Source organism: Antennarius striatus, chromosome 20, assembly GCF_040054535.1.
Source record: "Antennarius striatus isolate MH-2024 chromosome 20, ASM4005453v1, whole genome shotgun sequence".
NCBI classification, from domain to species: Eukaryota; Metazoa; Chordata; class Actinopteri; order Lophiiformes; family Antennariidae; genus Antennarius; species Antennarius striatus.
In genome coordinates this window covers 5,757,817-5,776,702 of record NC_090795.1, presented here as the reverse complement: position 1 = coordinate 5,776,702, position 18,886 = coordinate 5,757,817, and positions in this window count along the sequence as shown.

Sequence of the window (18,886 nt, the reverse complement as noted above, 5' to 3'; positions counted from 1 at the left end):
GCAGCAATAATTAGAGCATTGGTTTTAATTCAGCCAACTTAAATATAATGTTCAAAGATAAAAGACGCACTTTAAATATTTTTCTCTTATTGTTTAGTTACAGTCGAAATAACTGAAAGATCAAAACACGTCATTACGAATGAAACGATTAATTAATCACCCAACTCCTCATTAACTCCGTGATTGAAACCCTCGGAGCAGAGAAACAGCGTGGAGGGGACGCTGGGAGCTGTGTGAGCATTTGTTTGTATTGAGCGCCATCTGCTGGATAAAAGATGATATAATAATGAGGCGTTTAAAAGCGTGGCCAAAACACGACGATATGATCCGTGTTGTCAGATGTAACTTGAGATACAATGTGTCATTATAGGTGGACTTGACTGGTGTGTTTACTCAACAACAGAAACGTAACACTTTTGTTTTATTTGTCATTTTAACGTGGATTTAAAAAAAGCTTGTCTTATATTTTCCCCTGGGCAATATGACATCAATACTGCCGTACCTAATAAATATCTTATCTCACATTGTACATTATAGTGTGGCCTTTTGTTACAAGTGGCCCCAAGCAGACCTGTGGAATAACGATGCAGTGTAATCAGCTCCGTGATGAGCCATACCTGTCAAGTGGATCGAGGGCGACACTTTTGTGAAGAGTGGCGTGGACATGACCTGCTTTTCAAAGCACAACATCCCTGTGCCACAGAGTTGTGTGATAAAACTGCACATTTCAGATTTTCCTTTTATTGCGACACACACCGGTTCACTTAACATGCCATTTGATCACCAATTCTGATTAAGCTTCACCTGTTTTGTGGATGGATTATCTCCATAAAGAGCATGGAAATCCACAAACATGGGGAAATGTTAGGGAAACTGCAAGACCCTGTGTAATCAGATGTGTAATTTTTACAATTAACATTACACGTTTTAATCCAGCTCAGAATAGTTCCCTTCTAAAAGCAATGGGTTGGTGTATTTTTAGACATTGTATTGACTTTTGATGTGGGTAGTTAGTGGTTAAAGCTTGAAGGCTCTGGGCTCGATTCCAGACATGAGGCCTTTCCGAGTTTCGACAGTCCAAACACATGCAATGTAAGTGAGCTGGTGATTCTTGCTTGCCTAGGGTGTAGTTGTTTGTCTCTGTGATGAACTTGTGACCTGTATATCCCCCCTCTCCCTAGTCAACTGGGATAAGCTCTAACCCCCATGGAAAGGATTATCATTATAGAAAATAGATGGATTGTTTGCTCTATGGTGATAAAGCAAACTCAACCTTAGGCTAACATTACACTATCAGGATGACCTTGAAAGTAAAGTTTCCTCCCAGGGCCCTTCCCTTTTAAATAAAGTTTGGATGAAACAAGTTTCATTTATTACTAGTTTGATCTTGATGCCAAAAACTGTTAAGGATTCGTTTTGATGTAAAACTTGATGAGCTGGTTGACATAAACATTAAACATCATTCAACGTTCTTTATTTAAACTATTTAAGCTTGAGAAGATATTGTTTAGCAGCTGCTATTATGGAAAAATCTGCATACACTCTTAACAACACTCTTGCATCTTGTCTGTTAGACTCACATCACACCATCACTGCTTAGGACACGTAGGAAGAATCATCCAAAGATATCCACCAATCTCAGCACCTCAGATGGTGACTATGGCAACTTCTTGTCTCCTACATTCCAAATGCAAGTTACTAAAGTGAATCTTTTATGCAGATAGATGCTCGACAGGAACAGGTGACAAGAGAAGCAAAGCATCCCAAGAAAACATCTGCTTTAAAAAAGCAGCTGATAAATATTGCAGGGGGGATGTGAGAACAAACCAACCCATACAGAACGCCTTTTCTCTCTTTGATGTGGCTGCATTCGGTCAGAAATAAAACTCTTTTTCTCCAGGGCATCTCCTTTCATTGCATCTGTATTCTTTTCCCTGGGTATTACATCAATAGTCTTCTGTAATAGCTCTGTTTTCTACCAAATTACCTGCATGGTCTGTTTGTTATTGGGGAGGCAATGGAATGGTATTACAGAAAGACGGAGGGCAAGAGAGCAATTTAACCTATATTAAGGATTTATTAAGGAACTGATGGAGGAAATTGCATTTTCAGGTGTGCTAGCCGTGCAGACAAAGGGAAATTAGAAGTCAATTAAACACAGAGGCCAAAAAACATTTTATAGAGTTGATAAAGTAACACAAAACAAGCCTGATAAAGGGCTTTATATTAACTAGTCCTCAAAAATTGTGCATCTGCAAACACAAAGTGTGAAAACAGTCTGTTTCAATTTACTTTTCCCACTCCAGACATTTTCTTTTTGCCCTACATGCATCACGAAACACTTTAAATGCTGCTCATACGTCATATGTGATAATTTCCAGATGCACTGCTGCTTGACGCAGCAAGATTCCTTTTGCTTTTTACGAACACACTGAAACAAAGGTTTCATCACAACAGTTGTTTGATTCTAATGAATTTTTTTATGATCATTTTACCGAGTCGGAGGTATGAAATTCCTATTCTCGTACATAATTAAAATATGAAGATTATCCATTCTGTTTTATACACCATGTGTTTAATAGTGTTTTTTTTTCTAAAATAATAAACATCCAGTCGTGCTCTCAACAAATTTCATTAGCATTTTTAATTAATTACATTTTCAATGCTAAAATCTAATTTAACTCTACATGCAAATATTCTTAAGGATTTTTATCGAAGTTTATAATACAGGTATATGTGTTATTTTTTATAACCAAATTCCGCAGAAACCCTGACAAGAATGATTTGTTAAAAATGAATTAATAAGAGGCTCTAAAGTCACTGCTGAGTAGAAGAGCCAGAATCTTGACATGGCCTTCTGGTCATGAGCATCACTAATGCTATTTTAGCTCCCTGTCATATTTCAGCTGTAGTATCAGAGAAATGTGTCATATCAAAGAAATCATGCAGTGAGCTGGATGTAGCCGCACACTGGCTAACGAGTATGGGAGGATATGGAAAGAGCACATGTGAGGAAGTGCTTCTTCATTTCGAGCTTTTTTTTTTTTTTTTTAAGCTGAGAGAAAGGGAGTAAGTGAACCGTGAACCTTGATTCATTCAGGCCAAATGTAACTCTTCACTAATGGCTTAGACTCTTTGGACCTTTCAATGCTGGGGTCTCATTAGCAAACCAGCAGAGGCTACCACAAAGGCCATTACACTGGTCAGAACATTCTGTATAGCCTTCACACCATTAAGTCTGATACATATGGGGACCTAGCAGAGAGAGATAAGGATTTCATTGCATTACTGAGTCCATTATGTTCCGCTGGGGAGTAAAGCATTAAAGTTTGTGGTCTGATTAAATTTAGTGCTGCTCAGCTCAAGAGGCAATTAGTGTATACAACACACCTCCATCCCTGACTGTGTGGCGCAGGTGGCCCTTAAAATATAAACCACCAGCATATGCATAATTTATTGATTACAGTCTTTGTATTATTCTCTGTTATGCAGTTTTGTATTTATCACACACAGCCTGTATGCATAAAAAAAGCATATATATTGCGCCTTGTGGGTAATTGCACCAGGAAAAAAAAAAGTAATTTATATTGAGCTTGACTATTCTAGCAGAAAGATGGGAGCAATTTAAAGCTCTAGCCACCATTTCAAAAGTAAATTACTGGTAGACCAAGGTGCCTCTCCAAATCTGCAGTTTCACAGCATTAGAAATGATAATTATCTTGTTTTTGTCACTGATGACTAGAATGCAATTTCTCCTGGAAATAGGAATTTTGCATAGACAGGTCTTAATTTTTATTAAACGAAAAATGTATGTGATTCATGCTGCTTCAACATTTGTCGGCTTTTCAAAAATCAAAACTGAAGGGATTCTCTAAAAAAATGAAATGGAAAAGCAGTGTTATTGCAGCGTCAGCTCAACACCTTCTCCTGAATGTAATTGAACTGAAATTTGGAAATGTGTCGAGACCTTGCGGGATGAAAGGATCAGAAAAAAAAAAGTCAGGATTATTTTGATCTGAATGTATTACCGCTGCTGTTAGATCCTCAGAATGTAACCACAATCGACATTTAAAGGTTTTGCTGGTGTTGCATCATGTTGGCTAAGATGAGAAACAGACAATGTGTTTGAAAAAACACCTCATCTCTGGTCTCTGCCTGTTCAAGGTCAGACAACTTGTGATTTTCAGCTAGGATTGTGTTTCCTGTTAATCCATCTGCTCTCTGATCACATGTAAATTCACCCATTCCCATTATTCTAACGACTGGAATGGAGCGCTCTTTGCTGACAGAAGCAGTCAGACTTCACATTGCCCTTTTCCTGAATCAGCTGTGGAAACTTGAGTCATTGCAGCACACATTTGATCAGGAGAATTATATTTACCAATAAATACAAGCACACAACACACAATTATTTTGTTGTTGACACTGATCCTTTGTCTTGTAAAGATTATTTGTTTAGGGTGATGGTATAAAAGGTCTAACCAGGCACAGATGGCTGTATCCTCAAAATTAAAATTTTTTTTGTTTGTTTGCTTATTTACCTACATCTCTTTGCCTGTTGTTGCCAGGGTACCTGGAGATTGTTGTGACATTAAATTTCAAAGAGAGAGAAAAAATCAAATGGACGTCTGACCTCGCTCCAAACAGAGATGCTGATGTGACTCTTGTGTAATATCTGTCAGTCACGCCGAGTAAATGGAGTCCTCTCCTCCCCACGGAGTGCCGTCAGTCACCCACACAACAGCTCTGCCTTTTTACAGGAGGCCTTTCGATCCCGAGGTCCTTTTCAATCTGCTCCTGCCACCCATCATGTCCCACTGAGCTCACACCCGTAATCAGGTGAGACTGCTGGACTGACACGCCACCGAAGAGAGGAAAAACACAATATCTGAGGATTGCTCCTTCTATATGGGAGATGCATCCTCATACAATGTACAAAAAGTGTGTAGAAACTTCAACCCTATAAATTGTCAGTCAGTAAAATAATTCTACATATGTTATGTGTGAAAGGATCATTAAGTCACATTTGATGTGTGCCAGAAAATGTGCCTGTTTCGTTTTCTCCTTTCATTCTTTTTTTAAAACAGGTCGTGCTTATCATCAGATAAACATAATTTTGTTCATTTTCAGTTAAGATGCAGCTCATTTGACAGCAAATTCCATTTAAGTCTTTCTGTTTATTTATAAATGCGCATGCATTTGTTGTAGTTCCTAACTGTGTACTATTATTATAAATTATATTATAATACAGATTGTGATCTAGTATCTGTAACTGATGTACTAAACAGTGTCTTTACTAAGGTCAACTAAATTTTCCATGAAGGTCTTTCATGCGTTTTTGTCTAGAATTGAGTCTCTCTTTTATTTTCTTGCATTGTATGGTGACACAATGGGCCCTTTGTCAGAAAAAAAATCATGGGTGTAACTAATAACAGTAATTACTGCCCTAGTTCGAGCGTCTCGGTCTGCCGCTCCTGTAAACCAGCAGCATGCATAATAGCACAGCTCCTGCATCTGCAGTAGCATACATAAGGGAGGGCAATCACTGTGATCTTTTATCACACCTTTTATTTATCAAAACACAACAGATTTATAGTGTAAAACTACAGCAGGACAAAAAAAATTAACAGATGTAATTTGATGCGAACACAGTGAATAAAATGCAGGATCTGCTTGGCAGCTGATTGAAGTGAATACCTGTGATGCTATTCTAACGTCAAAACGCTAGAGGGCGCTCTCGCACTTTTGGAGGAAATTGAGATATTCCAATAGCAGACTTACTGTATTTGTGCGTAAAGAATATCAGTTGTTGTTTCCATGAAAAAAAATTCAAAATATTAAATAGTTAGCATCCTAATAACTATTTTTCTCGGATTTTTCCTAGAATTAATTTTTTCCCCCAATTTTTTCAAACCTGCAACAATACACACACAAATTTTATTAGCTAGACCAGTAAAGTAATATATAATTCAATACCGTTCAGCCACAAGGTCTACTTGTACTTTAAGATGCCTTTTATGTTCAGTTGGAAACAGGGAAATGCTAAATATAGCAGCCTATATATGTAAAAAATAGACCACAGGTGTTTGAAACATACTGCTGCCACTATATATGTACGTAAATGAAGCTCTAGTAGTTCTGCAACCATGACCTTAGTAAATAACTTAGAATGAAATGAACCCATGCTGTGGCCTCTAAGAGTTTAAATAGCTTTCTGTTTCCTACATCTGAGATTTAAAGTTAGTGGTTGCTATATATTATTGACTCATAATGTTTTATATAATTGGAAAGGTTAATGTCCTCCAGATGTTATTGCTGGAACTAATTGGCTTCTCCAAGCTGCTCAAACACCATTAGATTTCCCTCCTTTTTAAAATTTTTTAGTGCTTCCCTAGAGTGTCCTATGTCAGATGCTCTTGAATTACCATGGGACAGTGGGCGGGGTTTGATGTGTTGGGTCACGTGGGTGTTATTAGACGCTATAGAGCCAGACCTGACCAATCCTACAGCTTGTTAGTGAGTCTGATGGGGTAAAGATGGTCTCCCAGGAGTGAGCGAGCCCTTCTGACTCATCTGGCAATTTGCATCCTCTTCCCATCTTCCTCCGCCTGTCTCTTCCTCTGTTTTTCTCTCTTTTTTCTGTCTGTGAATCCCTTTCTCTCCTAAAACGTCGTTACCAAAATCTCAGATTGTCCTTTAAGAGCACGAATAAGACGGCTTAGTCGCTTGACCTGAGGACAGTACTTCAAATCCCAGCCTTGGGCATGGCCATGTGCCGTTTCCGTGGTAACAGAGTTATGCCAATGGACAGAAAGCCTCCCCTGGGGACACCCTAACATACTGATTACTATGGGATGTCTCACAGTAACAGGATTCGTGCTTGGCACTCACTGTTGGCCCATCAGGAGCTGGGTGGGCTTGTTTATTTGTGAGGGAGCGCCTGCAGCGGTGCATTCTGGGAGAGTCTGATTTTACATTTACATTAACGCCCTCATCACCTGACAAACAATCTCCTGCATCATCTCACACACTCACTCTCTATAGCCTCTCTATTATGTCAGGCTGCTGGTAATAAATACTGTGAAGATGGATATATGCTAACAAATGTCGTGTTTGTGTGTGTGTGTAATATACAGCTGGCTGTGAGCGACCCATACAACACAAACACACACACACACACACACACACACACACACACACACACACACACACACACACACACACACACACACACACACACAAACACCTATAAATGCTTTCAAATTTATTGCCCCTTCTCTGTGTCCACCTGTGCAAAGCAGTCACTGCCTGGAAACAGGTCAACACATCTATCTTCTGGTAGCGTCTGGCCCCATTACCCAGACTACTCAGGGGGAAGCCCTGCTGCGGTTAGAGGGATGACTGATAGGCCCGCTCCGCCTGGCACTCCCTGATGACCTCACCACACGTCCTTTTGTCTGTTTGTCCTCTATCCCAGGGCCGGCGTCTTTGGCTTCACCAGACTGACGGGGGCCAGGGAGCAGATGGAGGCTTGTTCCTCGCTGATTGCCTCCTGTTTCGGGCCATTATTTCAAGCCGCTGACCCAGGTAGCTGGCTTCATGAAGGGATTATGAAGCTCCTGAAGCAGCTCTCGTCACTTCAAATGGCAGCACTCTCATTTTTTTAAAACATTACAGCAGATTTTCTTTTTTTCTTTTTTTTTTCCATTTCAATTCTTTAAGCTTTTACACAGTTAATATATATAACACACACATCACAGGTTTAAAAAAAAAATGAATCAGCGGTTTGTGGGTCTGATGCTGTCCATTTCGATGTTACACACCATGACAAATTGTTACGAAAAAGGTCAAACATAGCTCACGCTGTTCTTCCACACTATCGGTACCTCTTTTTTCATTTCGTACATGATGCTATCAGTTGGCGTAGAGAATATATGCATAAAAAAGGTTTTATACTCTTGTATCTCTAACCTCTGCAGAGCTCTTTATGTACAGATAACACTGTCCAGATCTTTCTACAGACTTTTTCTTCGAGAAAAAAGTCACCACATCCTCTCCTGCATATACCGAATAACTGCTTTAAATTTGGGGCACTTTTAGACTTAAGTAGAAACACAATATAATCTTGGTTCCTCAAGAGCAGTCAAGTGGGACGTCACATGGCATCTTGCGACGCTACGACAGAGAGAATGCTAATGTCCTCATTTTGCAATGAATTATGTATAACAAGGAGTAGTTGATCTGGGTGGGTGTCAAAGAGGAGCTGTAGATCACAATGTCACTCTGACTGGCGTGTTATGCCGACGTTCGTCCCTGCCAACCTCAGGAGCACTCATCACTTTTGTTAGAATCACAGAGCGAAGCGATGAACGCCAACAGCTCTACAGCCGGTCTGCAGCCAGCGAAATTTTCCTGTCCAAATTTATGCCAAAAAGCATCGACGTGGACGCACTATCATAGTCATCACAGGCTGGCAGCTTTCAGCGGAATTGGACCTCAATCCATTTTCCACTTTGCTTTGTCTGGACTGCAAAATATAAAAGATATTTAATCACATCGTCAGTGTAAACTTCATCAGAGAACAGCAATAGCGAGAAAAGAGTTGTCCAACATGTTAGGAACTGGTAATGATTTTGATGTCAATCTCCAGCGGGTCACCATCGATGACACTGATGTCATGCAGTCTCCGAGGTACCTGGGAATCTGTAGATGTGATTAACCTGAGGGGAAGTTGATAATTTAAATTTACAGATATCATTAAGGTCGAGTCCGTATGATGTTTTGGGGGGTTTTTTTCAACTGACTTCTCCTCAGGCTTCCCATCCTCTTGTCCATTAGTGTCACATTGTCCATACATTAAACCTTCCAGAATCCATTTTTGGTATTTAAGATAACCCATGATTTAAAGATATTTCAATGTTTAGCATCCGTATTGATATACTTGAGAATATCTTCCTGTTCTACAGCTTAGGTGTCCTAAGCATACATATTTGTTCTTTTCTGAGTGCAGTATTGGTTTTTAAATTGTTGGTTTTATATAATCCCCAAAGCGCTACAACCATGAAAGCTGTTTTTCTCGGACTCAGAATAGGATACACGGATCAGGTCATGAAGTTGAATGCACGCCACGCTGCATCCTCTAGCCCAAGGCATGTTCACAAAAGGTTGGTAAAATCCTCAGTCAGCTTCTCACAGGACAATCTGAAGCCAGTGAGGGCGGCCCTCTTTTCCTTTTCAGTTTGCATTTATTTATTGCAGTTTTCAATCTAATGAATGACATATATTCCTTAAACATTTCAAAAATGTTAGAATATGTACAGATTTTCTGAAATTGGAAATAGTGTAAAATGTCCTTAGGATAGTCCAGGATTCTAACCAACTTTATGTCTTTAAGGTCATATATGCAGAGGTAGGTATATTTCACTCTGTTGTTATTTGATAGCTTACATTTATCTGACAAAAAACAAAGATAAAATATCACAATGACATCCCATTTCTTAAGTGAGCTCTTGTTCTCAGAGGGATTTGTCACATGCGAGCTTGTTCTTGTGTTGTTTCTTTGGTTTCCTGGAAACAGAGAATCAGGTGGGGAAAGGTTCCAATGAGAAGGGATTTCCTGGTATAGCATTTTATTACCTTTATTATCTCACCAGCACCTTTTTGACATACCTAAATCTTTAAAAACACAACAACCTTATCTTATATTTGGACACGTGAAAACAGAAGCTGGTTGCCTGTTACATCAATACTGGACCAAACTTTAAATTTTAATTCAGATTTTACTAAATCTGATCTGTGCTTTTTGTACCAAACTGACTTCTACTCTCTATTGTTCATTTCTTTGGAAGAAAACAGCAGATTAACTCATATTCCCCATGCTTTTTGAAGACAATTAAATATAATTTAGTTCTCAATGTAACAGACAAATAATCCACTGAGAGATTCAGAGTAAACAAAACTAACCTCAAAAACGCTAATTGGAAGTGGTGCGTTTTGCTTTCAAACTGAGAGGAAGGACACTCTATTGTTGCGACCCCCGTTTGCAGAGATTATCGTAATCCCCTTGTTGACTGTTATCTCTTAATTTGCCTAATTTGATCAAATCAGCGAGCCGACCCCGTGTCGTGTGACTGAGACGTCCACGAGCTTTGCCTTTCTCTAAAACCTCTCCTGATATAATTTGACCTAATTAGGCTTCCGTTTGACCCTATTCAAGTGTGTTATGTCTGAAATGATTGTGTGCTCTTTACACCTCTTGTTGTTGCTGTGGAAACTGATGAACACTTGACAGCTGTGGGACGGGGTTGCCATGACAACACAGCAAACCCGCACCCATGTACTTATGTGTGTCTGTGTATATACGTGTTTTTTTAATTTTTAATTTTAACCACTTCTTGCAGCGTGGCCGGTGCAGGACGTGGTCTCATCAGCCAAGCGTTACGTGAACAGGGAGACGGAACAATCCTGACTCCAAGGCCGACACCCCCCCCCCCCCCGCTCCAGATAAGGATTCCTCCCCAAACAGGAAGAGCTTTAGACCCGTCAGAGACCAAAGAGCCAGATCTGTCACAACAAGTCCTGAGGCTGCTCCATTGCCACTGCTCTCATTGTCAGTCCGGTCCTATCCTGGCTGGGATGACCTCACCGGCCTGGTATTTTCTGTTGTCATTAATGTTTGGGCTTCAACATGTGGAATGTGGATCTACTGGGGGGCTGCAATACAACATACATTTTATTTTTGATTTATGATCATTTTGTTTTGACAGTATGAATTCTTTACAGCTGCTGTTCAGGTTTGTATCTCTATACAGTGAGACCTCTACTTACGAATGTCTCTACTTACGAAATTTTCTACTTACGAAATTTCTCAGCAGGAAAATATTACCTCTACTTACGAAAGAAATTTCGATTTAGGTAATGTAAAAACACAGTATCGGTTGATAGTCGAATCTCCCACAGGTTCCTGAATGCAACATTCTCATAACTGCTCTGCCATTGGCTATTACCTATTACGTATCTTCCTGGCATCCCATTGGCTAAGACGGATGCCACTCCACCTCTGTGAGGAGGGATGTAGGTGCTTATGGAGTGTGTTCAGCATTCGGCACTCCACCCGTGAGGTGTTCAGATAGTTTTGCGCAAAAATATAACTTTTTGAGTACGTATTCACTATGGACCGCAAGAAGGTGACGGAGAAAAGAGGAAAAGAAAAGACGAAGAAAAGAGTTTTTTTGTCCATACAAACAAAGCAAGAGATAATAGAAGAGCATGAGAAAGGGATGCGTTTGGTTGATGTCGCTAAAGAATATGGCCGAAATGCATCTACAATCACCACGTTATTAAAACAAAAGGACGTTTAAGGCATTGCGTGGGTGGTTGGAGAAGTTCAAAAGGAGGACTGGAATTCACTCTGTTGTTGGGCAACGTGAGGCTGGAGCACATGAACCAAAGAGGGAAAAAAACAATGGGAGCACCTGTTAAAAGGTAAATGACTGTCATTATTATTCTTTATTCTATTCATTGTTTTTTACTTTATGCACAACTCTCATTTACTGTGTAATAATTTAATCATAACATTTATTTGTTACATGTTTTGATGCATTTTTATGCTATATAATACATTTATGTCTGAATTTTTGGGGGCTTGGAACGGATTAGGGCATTTGCATGGAAAAAGCGTCTCTACTTACGTAATTTAATTTCGTAAGTAGAGGTACCACTGTATTTTTTTTTCTATCTGGTGTAATTTTTTTTTTAATGTCTGCATACGTCATCCCTGCAGATCGCAATCTAATGTAATCTAATCTAATTCATCGGTGAACATAAAGCACAAAACAGCACTCCGGTCGATATCTTACAGAAGGAGATGCTCAGTGCGTGTAGAATTGCGGTGCTGACAGGCACGTCACCACCTCGTCAACGTTAGTATTGTCCTTGTCACTCAACGTCAACACTTAGCCGCCCGGTGACGCCAGACGTGTGTGTGTGTGTGTGTGTGCATGAATTCATTCATATTCTCAGGACCTTCCACTTGTTATTTACTGTCAGTGAACTCACGATGGAGTTCTGTTTATATTTGTCTCCATGGATGCTGTGTGTGCTGAGAGAAGCAGCTGTATAAATAAGTGAATAATAGGATACTTGTGATTTTTATTCTAATACGAATTTCATTATAAACATGCTGAAGGAAATCATCGTCCTCCTATTTCTCAGTTCATCACATAAAAGATTGCATATGATCCGTTATGTCATCTGTTGTTTCTTCCTCAATCCCACAGAAAAATAAAAAAAGAACTAGGGGTCAGCTGAAATATACAATGAGGCGTTGTCTGATGTGGTGTCACGATATTCTGCCACTGATTGAAGAGGTTTCATCAGTTGTAAATGATTGGTTTGGAATTTTCAACATTTCATCTCACACCTTGACATCCATGACATTGAAGCTGAATGATTTGCAGGGTTTTCAGCAGCTTCGCATCAGGGGACACTTCAAGAAGTCGGCGCTGGTGATTTGACTCTTACTCATCTTAACTCTCAAAACAGTAGAGAGTGTGTCGATCAGGAGGTGTTTCAATTCTGTGTTGCTGAGCAGTGAGTGAATCTTACATTATTTAAAATCTGGATCTCTCCGCCTTTAGTTCTTTGATATTAAATTGCAATTCAGCCCCTGAAATAATTTGCAATATAATGGCCCCGGTGATTTGAATATGAATTACGAATGTGGGAAATATGCCCAGTAAAAAAACAAACAAAAAAAACCACACATACACACATTCAGGCACACATGGTAAGAACTAGCTTGTGTTCATTGTCTTTAAAAATGTGTTGATTCAAGATGTGAAATCTTGTTATGTGTGAAATAATTTTTTTTAAACTGATTCACACTCCTCCGTCATGCACATTGACCAGGTGTGCAGGTTGTTCCCCTCATGGTCATTAGTAACCACTGAGACGGAGAACGATCAACGTAGCACTTCTTTATGTTCATCAATCCACTGAGTATTCTCCTCAGCTCAGGCCAAACATGTCTCTGCATGAAGTGTCAAAATCCTTTAGCCAGCGCTGTCGGTGTGCTGAAATGTTCTGTCAGCTTCAGTTCATACACGGTAACCTTAATTCCCCTGGTTTGCCCTGTTTGCATCAACAGAGGCTATAAAGACTGATGAGGTTTTCTTCATGCTATCATGTCTGCATGTGGATCCAGATCTCCACTCCCTGCTGCTTGGTGAGAGCATCCTGAATGATGCGAGCATTTTATTTCTAGGTTTAATTATGCTGGAGCTCAGTCTTCTCCATTTGCCGCTATGGGGGTGGATGCGTAGGGGGTTGGGGGGTGAAGTGAAGGCTGGATGGACTCTGCCAGCTTTAAGGGGAAAGGGTGCGATTGGCAAAAAGAAAAAACTGGATGAGTACCTCGGATGATATGCAGCTGACTGCGTAAGCCGGTTGCCCCTGGCGCTGTCAGCATCTCATTAACGCACACAGCAGAGGGACTCACTGCCAGAGTCGAAATACACTTCCAGCAAACGGACTTGGCTAACACAATTACTGTCATATCCAGACAAAATACAGCATTTAATCCCAAGAAGCTTGGAGAAGTAACCACAATGAAGTCCCACCTCATCTGTGTAGTTCCCTCTAGTTTCCTCCCTTCTCTACCATTGCTGTAAAATGAACATTGCACTGCTCGCACAGATCGCAATTATTGTTTGCTCTTTTACACACTGCTACTACACAAAGCTGTTAGAGTTAATCAGTGATAACAACATGGAGAAAGAAGGTATTCACTTAGGTCCACATTCACGGCCAGGCAGGGAGAAAGATGGAGGTGAAAGCGAGATGACGTGGATTTGTTTGCATTTGACTCCTTGCCTGAACAATCTGACATCTCCCTTCCTGATTGCACAAACGGGTCCAGATCAGTGGCAGACGGAAAGAAATAAGGACGAGCGTGCACGTTACTATCTCCACACCCATTGACGCAGGAGTCCGTGCATCCTGCAGGACAAATGGTCAGATAGCATTGTGTCTCTCCCTGGAGTGGCGTGAGCGGCCTTCGTGCCATCTCCCGTCACTTGAATGGCTCGCTGAGCCCTGCCGGTCGCCCTGGCTCTACACACAAAGCCGGCCCTTATTAGCGGGCCACGCAGGGTTCTGGTGCTGGAATTTTAACAAGCTCACAGAGCAGCTCAACCTTACGCTGATGCGCCCTCCAACAGGCACTAAACCTCCGGCTCCAGCGGCCCTGACCCAGAGGCCATTCAACCAGGTCTTGTATCGACATCTTGTGAGGTTTGATCGGGAGCTAACGTCCGAAGATGCCAGTCGTGACATGACCACGATGACTAAAGTCATTTAGTGGACTTAATATGATCTTACAACTTGAGCATTTTCACAGAGGAGATAATAGGATTTTCCGTTTTGGCTTGCCGAGTTCATTGATCGATTCCTTCCCTTTTCCATTGAGATTAAGGTGTGTACCGGTGTGTCTTAGAGAAGTTCATCCTGACAGCATGAAAAGTAGAGATGCGCATCAGGTTCATCTTTGAGACACTGCAGGGTCTTTTAGCAAACCTAGAATTATAAAGTAAGGTACTGTGGTTTGTATTCCGGCCATCAGGTGTTCCTCTTTAACCGTAGAAACCAAGAGAAATACAAAAAACACAGCTTTGTTTTTGCTGAGACTTTACTAGAGAATAGTCAATGAGGGCCCCTCCCTCTCAAATTCTCCGTTCCTCTTTCTCCTTCCTGTTGGCCTCTACTTCACTAGTGCTTTTGCTCAATGAATTCCATCTGGAAGCCCCTCCCGACCTCAACCCTACCCTCTCAAAGTAAATGTTTACAGCAGGGTGAATAGCATGCTGCTGTCTTTGCAGACAACAAGAGTATCTCCTGTTTCCCTCTGACTGAGAGGTGACGTCTCAAAGGCCAATAATTCGAAAGGCTCATTTCTCAGGGGGGGGGGGAGTTCAACCTCTGAAGAATCTTGTGTGTTAAACGCTGAGATCAGACAGAAAAGAAGTTGACTTCATCATCTCTCGGCTGATTTACTTCAACAAGCACGTGGGTCAAATTCCGGACAGCATTTGAATCTTTTAAAGACACAAACAGTGTTGTCACTTTAGTGCTTCAGCATCCATTACACTGATATTTACCAGTGTAAATATGCTGCTTTTTGTTCTTTTTGTCTTTCACCCCTGTGATCCTTTTTTATAACAATTTGCATCCATTTTTTTCTTCTCCGTCTTCGTGTTTTATTCTCACACTGGATCCCTCCTCCCAGTTTTCATATTCACAGTTATAAAAGCTTTCCGATACTTTCATCCCCTCCCATCTCTGTCTCCGCTCCCCAAACTTAATTATCACCTCAGCATCCGCTGCAGTCTTTCCACTTCCTCCACTTGGTAATTGCTTCTCTAACCAACCCCTACAGTACCTCTTTTATCAACAAAAGCAACATGGCTAAGTGTAAAATGCTCTTGCGGCATTAACGGTTGCAGAGGGGTCTTCAATCAAGCCAATAACCTATGATGAGTTACGCAGCTGTCTGGCATTTCTCTCTGATCTTATAGTAATAAGAGTTTAAGATGAAAAATGAGAATGTGTCATGGGCGGTTTGGGATACGGCTCAGCTCTTATTTGCGGTGACAAATCTCCAGGTGTGAACGTTGCACAAACTGAGCATTTATTAGACACTGCTGATGCTAACCATATTGCAACAACCTGCTCTGTTATGCTGCTTCTTGTCTTAAAGGAGTTTCCCTTCGACGTACAGTTGCTCATTATCTTTTAATTACTTTCCTTACCTGTCCCTGATAATTACAACACTAGACTCCAAGAGGTGTTTTCATTGTTTTGTGAGCCAAAAGGGAATTTAAGGGGAGCTGGGATGTTGTAAACAATTAGTGGTCCTAAAACTGCAGTAATTACGATACATAAATGAAGTCGTTTTCCATTTTCTGTGTTCACATCACAAGTACAGGGTCCAAACTTGTGTTGTTCTCGTCTCATTTGCTATCTGGTTTGCCAGAGGGGATGTGGGATGGTGAGGAAGTAGAGGTGGGGTGTGGACCTGAAAAGTTTGATCTTAAGACACAGTAATTTACTCTAAAAGCTTTCATCCCAAACCTTAGTGATAACATCGCTTCTTAGGTTTCAGACTAGAATGGCTGTCGGGATTCTAGTGTTAAATATTGTATGATTATCCTCGTGAAAATAATTAGCTCTCAACTCACTAAGTTCTCTTGACTGGGTGACAAATATTTATGCTCGTGGAAACCGGTGGACTTTATGGCAAGTGTTGTGTCACTCGCGAGGCTGGATAGAATACAACTCCTGTCAGTGAACTACTGTCATGTCTCCCTCAGGCGTCTCCTTCTAACCACATGCACCAACACGCTCGCCGCTGTACAATATCAGCAGCACGAGCAGCTGTTTGATTGGCAAGCTGGGCTGTTTTGAGGCCACTGGCACTTCACATACCTGAGGATGAAAGTGTATATTGTCCGAACACAACCGTCTGCAGTTTCATGTTCAAGAGTCGATGAATGAAAAAGATTTCATTCAACCCAGACCTTTCTTTTCCATGCACACAGATAACTTAACACACAGGTTGACAATATGTAGCTATTCAAAAACAGTTTTGGAATAAAACATTTCCATGCGTGTAACATGATAACCCACTTTAGCATTCTTGTCCCTCATTCTTGTCTGATCGAAGAAACTGCATTGTTATTAACTTTTTCACTTGATCTGATTCATCCAAAGTTAGCTTCTGTTGGCAGAGCAATTGTTATTTGTCTGATTTCATCTGTATTTTTTATTATATTTTTTGTTGACTAATCGTAATGTGGTTGTGTGAAATCAATGCAGCTTACATATGCATGCCTTACCGCGGCCGTTCTTCCTGTCCTGATTGTGTCGAAGTGGATTGCCCTCGTTCAGCTCGCATTATAGAGCTGTCTTGGCAGAGCTCTTTGTGGCTTGTGAAGAAAGCCAGGTTAATGAAGCAGTGTAACCTTTCTCTATTTAACCCTGACGCACAATCTATATTAACCCTAATGGCCAATCTATATTGTAACGACTGAACCTTTCAGCCCTAGTCTGGTCCATTTTTTTGTCCATCTCAACTTTTAAAGAAACCAAAGAATAATGGTATCATGGGGACTCGAAGTCCTGGACACTGTATGCAATCCAGAAATAGCCCAACCCACCCAGGCTGTTTGTCTCCTTACCATTACAAAAAAGATCCATCAAAAACTCTAACAGACTAAATAACAGACCGCCCAACAGCTTCTTCCCCAGAGCTGCACCCTCCTCCACAACACATGCACATCTGCAGCTGCTGAGGACTGATCTAAAACAATATGCACATCTATATTGTGCACTAATTGCATTGTAAACCTATTGTTACCAGTCTATTATCTTGTTCTCATCATGTGCTAATAGTTTTTTAATGCAATCTTCTCCTCTGCTTTGTCCAGTGCAGTTAGTCTGAGAGGTAACTAAAAATAATGTAAATGAAGACTAAAAATGAAGTATAAATGAAGTAGAATTGAAATCTGCTCATTTTCAATTAAGGATTCTTGGGAATGAACATTTCCAGTGTGAAGAGAAAGGAAGAAAAAAAAAGATTTGTGTCATGAAACCGGTTTTGAATCTCATGGTTCACCACAGTAACCCAAAAAAAATTTAATCTGGACCCTGTAAAACTAATCTGCAGGACGCCGCTCCGTGAAAGTGTTTTTAATGGTCCATTTGAGGCGCAACAGCTACTCGTACAGAGCAACACAGTGACTAATAGGAGTCCTCCTTTGTGTCCTTTTCTAATTGAGGCTTTCTTGCCCTCTGTTAATTACTAGAGTTTGGTGACGGTGGTCCTGCTGACTCCAGACCTTACAGGGATATCTGCTATCATCAATCTTACACTCCTCTAAACTACTCATTATGTGATGCATTTTATTTGTTGCCAAGCGCAACGTGTGGAAGATGTGTTACCTCAGCCAGTGCCACGCAAACCAAGGAGGTTGTTGTTGCCATAAATCAAAAAGGGATCAAAAGCTGCAGCGCTGGCATTGGCCCATTAGACTTCGTTGAAAAGTGCTGGACTGAAGGTTGTAAACAGGAAGTGCTGAGGCGAGGATACCGCAAGTACAGGTCAGAATTTTGTGTGAAGGCTGATGATGGAGGGAATAATGGACGGGCTTTACTTAGCAGCCTGAAGCAGAGGCAGTACCTATTCTCTGCTGCTGTATCTATTATTGCAAACATCACAGTAATTTTACATTCTTTGATTCTCTCTAGAGTAAAAGAACCAAAAATATGGAATTGAATTTCTGCACCAAAACAAGCACGCCCTGTGTGGCATCAACCCGCCATGCATTGTGTTTCAAACTCCAGCCAACCTCCTCTTTACCAGCAGGGGCCCTAATCACTCCACTCTGTGCCTCTCTTTGTCCACATTCCTTCTCCCCCCCCTCACTCTTTGCCTTCTGTGCTTTTGGTTGTTGTGTGTTTCCGGTTTTGTTCAGTTCTGTTCCCCCACATCTGGCATGATTCACAGTGATGATGTCATTCTTTGACATTCATCTTTCCCAGAGATACGTGGCTCTGGGGTGGAGGTGCTAGGAACATTTTTGGCCAGAAATGTGAGGTTGCTTCAATTAGGTTGCGCAGCACATTATGATTAAGCTGTTTATTCAGCTGGACGTCAGTGGAACCAGGTCATTGAGTGGAAACTGGGTTGGGTTATCTTATCTGATGTCCTGTATTGAATACTGAAATGTAGATGTAGCTGCGATAGTCTCAGGAAGAGTTTCTCAGGTTTGATTTGAAATTTTTTTCTTAATATCATATATTATTAATATCAGGCTTCGAATTGGTTATG